Raw genomic sequence first — 5,072 nt, forward strand, 5'->3', positions numbered from 1 at the left:
TGAATCCAAAAACTGCAGAACACACATTTTTTTCAAGTGTGCTTGGAACATTCTCCAGATGGATCACATAGTAGGCCAGAAAACAAGCCTCAGTAAATTCGAGAAGATTGAAATCATATCAAGCATCTTTTTCAACCACAATGGCATGGAACCAGAAATCAACTGCAGGAAGAAAACTAGGGGAAAAAAAACACGGTTACTCAGTCTCCATTGGTTGTTTAGTTAACATGTTGTTTAGTCTCCAAAAATATGTGGAAACTAAATGAGATGTTAATAAACAGCCAATGGATCAAAAAGGAAGTCAAACAAGAAGTCGAAAGTAATATTGAAACGAATGAAAATGAAAATACAACTTTTCAAAATTTGGGGTACAGCAAAAACAGGGTAATTCGTAGCAAAACGGACTTACCTCAAGAAGCAGGAAAAATACCAACTAAACAATCTAACTCTACACCTAAAGGAACTAGAAAAGGAAGAACAAAACTCAAAGTAAACAGAAGAAAGGAAGTAAAGAGCAGAGCAGAAATAAACGAAAGAAAAATTTTAAAAAACAATTGAAATGATCAATAAAACTAAGATCAATAAAACTGGTTCTTTGAAAAGATCAATAGAATAGACAAATCTTTAGCCAAACACATCAAGAAAAAAAGAGAGCCCAGATAAAGTCATAAATGAAAGCGAAGTTACAACTGACACAAAAAATACAAAGAATCATTAAAGAATACTATGAACAATTACATGCCAATGAATTCAACCATCTAAAAGAAATGGATCAATTTCTATAAGTATAAAACCTTCCAAGACTTAACCAGGAAGAAATACAAAATCCACAGAGACCAGTTACTAGCAACAAAATTGAAACAGTAATCAAAAAACTCCCAGTACCAGATGGTTTTATAGGTGAATTTTACCAAACAGTCAAAGAAGAATTAATACCTATCCTTTTAAACTATTTCAAAAACTGAAGAGGAAGGAAGAGTTCCAAATTCATTTTACAAAGCCAGAATTCCCAATACCGAAACCAGATAAAAATGGTACAAAAAAAGAGAGAGAGAGAGAAAGAGAAGGAAATTACAGACCAACATACTTAATGAACATAGATGCAGAAATTCTCAACAAAATATTAGCAAACCAGATTCAACGATACATTAAAAGGATTACACACCGTAACCTAGTGGGATTCACCCCAGGCATGTAAGGATGGTTCAACATCCATAAATCAATGGATGTGATCCATCACATTCACAAAATAAAGGCTAAAAACCATAAGATCATCTCAATAGATGCAAGAAAAGCATTTGACAAAATTCAAGTTTTATGATAAAAACTCTCAACAAAATTGGTATAGAAGAATCATATCTCGACATAATAGAGGCCACATATGACAAACCCACAGCTAATATACTTGACGGTGGAAAGCTGAAAGCCTTTCGTCTAATATCAGGAACAAGACAAAGATGCCCACTCTCGCCGCTTATTAGAACTAGTCAATGACTTCAGTAAAGTTGCAGGATACGGAATCAATATACAGAAAGCCGTTGTGTTTCTATACACCAGTAATGAACGATCAGAAGAAATGAAGAAAAGAAAACAATCTCATCTACAATTGTGTCAAATAGTATAAAATACTTAGGAATAAATTTAACCAAAGAGGTGAACACCCTGTACTCTGAAAACTTTAAGACACTGAAGAAAGAAGTTCAACAAGATACAAATAAATGGAAATATATACCCTGCTCATGGATTGGAAGGGTTAATATTGTTAAAATGTCTTTACTATCTAAAGCAATATATATATTCAATGCAATCCCTATTAAATTACTAATGGCATTCTCTTCAGAATTAGAACAGCTAATCCTAAAATTTATAAGGAACTACAAAAGACCCTGAATCGTCAAAGAAATGTTGAAAAAGAATAAAGTGGGAAGTATTATGCTTCCTGATATCAAACTATACTACAAAGCTACAATAACTAAAACATATGGTACCGGCATAAAAACAAACATATAGATCAATGAAATAGAATAGAGAGCCCAGAAATAATTCTTCACTTATAAAGTCAATTACTATATGGCAAAGAAAATAATGGTATACAATGGAGTAAAGACAGTCTCTTCGACAAGTTGTCACTTGGACAGTACACGCAAAGAAAAATGAAACTGGACCCCTTTCTTACACCATATACAAAAATAAACCTCAAATGGATTAAAGCTTAGATGTTCGATCTGAAGCCATAAAACTCCTAGAAGAAAACATAGACAGCAAACTTTTTGACACCGCTCTTGGCAATATCTTTTTTCATATATCTCCCCAAGCAAAGGAAACCAAAGAAAAAATAAACAAATGGAACCAACTCAAACTAAAAAGATTTTGCACAGCGAAGGAAGCCATCAACAAAATGAAAAGGCAACCTACTGAAGGGGAGAAGCTATTCATATATAAATACACCCAATGAGAGATTAATATCCAAAATATATAAGGAACTCATACAACTTAATACCAAAAAGACAAACACCCAATTAAAAAATGGACAGAGGGCCTGAATAGACATTTCTCCCAAAAAGACATACAGATGCCAACAGACATATGAAAAAAGTCTCAACATCATTAATCATCAGTAAAATGCAAATTAAAACCACAGTGAGATATCCCCTGATACCTGTCAGAATGGCCGTCATCAGTAAATCGACAAATAACAAATACTAGGGACACTGTGGAGAAAAGGGAACCCTGTTGGCGAGATTGTAAATTGGTGCAGCCACTATGGAAAACACTAGAGATTCCTCAAAAAGAATAAAAACAGAGCTGCTTTCTGAAGCGATTCCACTTCTGGGTATTTATGTGAATAAAACAAAAATACTAATTCAAAAAGATATATGTGGCCCTATGTTCACGGCAGCGTTACTTACGACAGCCAACCCAGATGTCCATCCACAGGTGAATGGATAAAGATGTGGTACATTATACACTGGAATATTATTCAGCAATAAGAAAGAATGAAATCTCGCCATTTGCGACAATATGGATAAACCTAGAGGGTGTGATGCTAAGTGAAATAAGTCAGACAGAGAAAGACAAATACCACATAATCTCACGGATACACGGAATGTGAAAAAAGAAAATGAATAAACAAAACAAAACAGAAACAAACTCAGAGATACAGAGAACAAGCTGAGAGTTGCCAAAGCAGAGGGGATGAAGGGATAGAAAATTTTAAATAAATTTTAAACACACACACACACATCTAAGAGAGGGCCATCTGCTGCCAGACAGAACCAAGTCCAGGAGGCGAGTTTTCTCAGTGATTTCATAGGTGGTTCCATTCCACGCGGCCCACTAAGGTGGCGGGGCTCTCACTTAGTAGCTGCCCACCCACTTCCTTTGGGACGCACCTGCCCACCTGGGACATGAGCAGGGCTGTGTGCCCGGCGTCACTCTGGAGGACGTTCCAGTCTCTCCCACCAAGGATCTGACAAACTGGGGGAGAGGGTGGGCTGGGACAGGAGCCCCTTATCCCAGCACCCCAGGTTCTGAGCCCCTTCTGTGTCCTGTCTGGCCTCCCCCCAACCCCACCCCCCACCTCCCCCTGCAACACAATGAGCTGGAACTTCCAGACTAGGCGGCCGGCGTCACTGGACACCAAGAACACGGCGCTGGGGGGTTATCCGTCCTCTCCAACACTAAAGAGGACCCGAGAGCCGGATTAGACAGACAATCTCGTTCACGGCGACTGTCCCGCACCTTGGCAAACATGCTCTCTACTTCGCGAAGCCACTAACTGCTGCGATCCACACTGAATGTGCGTTTGGGTTCATCAAGCAACAGGATGACAAGTCATCGTCACTCACTCAGCATTTATTGAGCACCTACTATGTGCAACCCACTATTCCAGGGGCTCAGAATACAGCAGGGAATGAAACAAAAACCTCTGGCCTCGAAGAGCTGACATTCTGACAGGGAGAGACAGAAAAAAAAAGAATAAGCACATTATCTAGTAGGAAGTAGGATGGAGTAAAAGAGACACGGTCGGGAAGGCGACACAGCTTAAAACGGGTCCAGAAAGGGCCCCCTGAGAAAGCGAACGTGCGCGGACCCGCCTGAAGGGGGCGGAGGGGAGGCCTGCAGGCCCGGGGGGCCACCTACCTGCGGCTCTGCGCGGGGCAGCAACGCGTCGTGCGGCGCCCAGAAATTCCTCCCGCAGTAAGTCGTTCATCAGGCCAAAGGGGCTGAGGCACCGCTCCGTGATGCCCGTCACTAAAATAAAAAAGAAAGAAAGGCAGGGACGGAGCTTTGCTTATTCGCGCTTTCTCCAAGGTCCAGCAGCACGCGAGAGCTCACAGGGACGTGCTGAATCAATGGATGCATCCGTAACCAGTAATTTATTTAATTTGCAAGAACCAAAGACACCGCATAACTGCCCTGTAAGTTCTAAACTTGATTCGATGTGTCATATAAATAGATTAGAGGCTTTTCTAAGACGTGAAGGTACCTATCATTCATGAGAATAATTTCATATTATTCCCTTGTCTACAGGCGCAACTCACCGGTTCCGTGGTTGCTAATCTTAAACACAAGACTTTGAGATCTGGAGTGGATTTGTTTTGTTTTGTTTTGTTCTTTACTTATTACGTTGTAGGCATTTTTCCCTTGCATTTCAGTCCAAGCATCGTTGCTGGGGGCGCCTGGGGGTCAGCTGCTCGCTCCCTGCCGGCTAAAGCGTGCCTCGTTCCAACGTCCTTGACTTACACGAGGCCAGGTACCAAGTGGGCTCCATAGCTCAGTGGTTAGAGCACTGGTCTTGTAAACCAGGGGTCGCGAGTTCGATCCTCGCTGGGGCCTCTTGGTGGTTTCTTTTTGCAAAAAGTTATCCTGTGGAAATACGGGACAGGGATTCCAAAACGGGAAAGTCACCGCTGGCAACGTCACTCCGGCAGGGTGAAAAGTCTCTCCTCCTGAAGCACCGGGGACGAGCATCCTTGCCGTGCTCCAGGTGCGACCCGGAAGAGCACCTCCTGGCCGCCGCGAAGGGCAGGGAAACGAAGAGAAAAGCCGTCCCGAGCGCCCCGGTGCCC

At 41.4% G+C, this 5,072-nt stretch overlaps 1 long non-coding RNA gene and 1 other non-coding gene across 3 annotated transcripts in view; one reads left to right on the plus strand and one right to left on the minus strand.

Annotated features, from left to right (window-relative positions):
- The window catches only part of LOC105301689, a 122,210-nt gene extending 117,144 nt beyond the window's left edge, over positions 1–5,066 (minus strand). Inside the window, exons 1-2 of one of the 2 annotated variants that reach the window (XR_002776108.1) lie at positions 4,545–5,066; positions 4,144–4,254 (exon numbers count right to left, since the gene is read on the minus strand). This is a non-coding gene — a long non-coding RNA (uncharacterized LOC105301689). Of the gene's footprint in view, positions 1–4,143; positions 4,344–4,544 lie in introns of those variants that run through there. The other variant, XR_896756.2, reaches the window with a different exon arrangement.
- Positions 4,767–4,839, plus strand: TRNAT-UGU. The gene has a single exon. It is a non-coding gene; the product is annotated as a tRNA-Thr (tRNA).
- Positions 5,067–5,072: the final 6 nt, after the last annotated feature.

This window comes from Pteropus vampyrus, unplaced genomic scaffold (assembly GCF_000151845.1).
Source record: "Pteropus vampyrus isolate Shadow unplaced genomic scaffold, Pvam_2.0 Scaffold248, whole genome shotgun sequence".
Classification (NCBI taxonomy): Eukaryota; Metazoa; Chordata; class Mammalia; order Chiroptera; family Pteropodidae; genus Pteropus; species Pteropus vampyrus.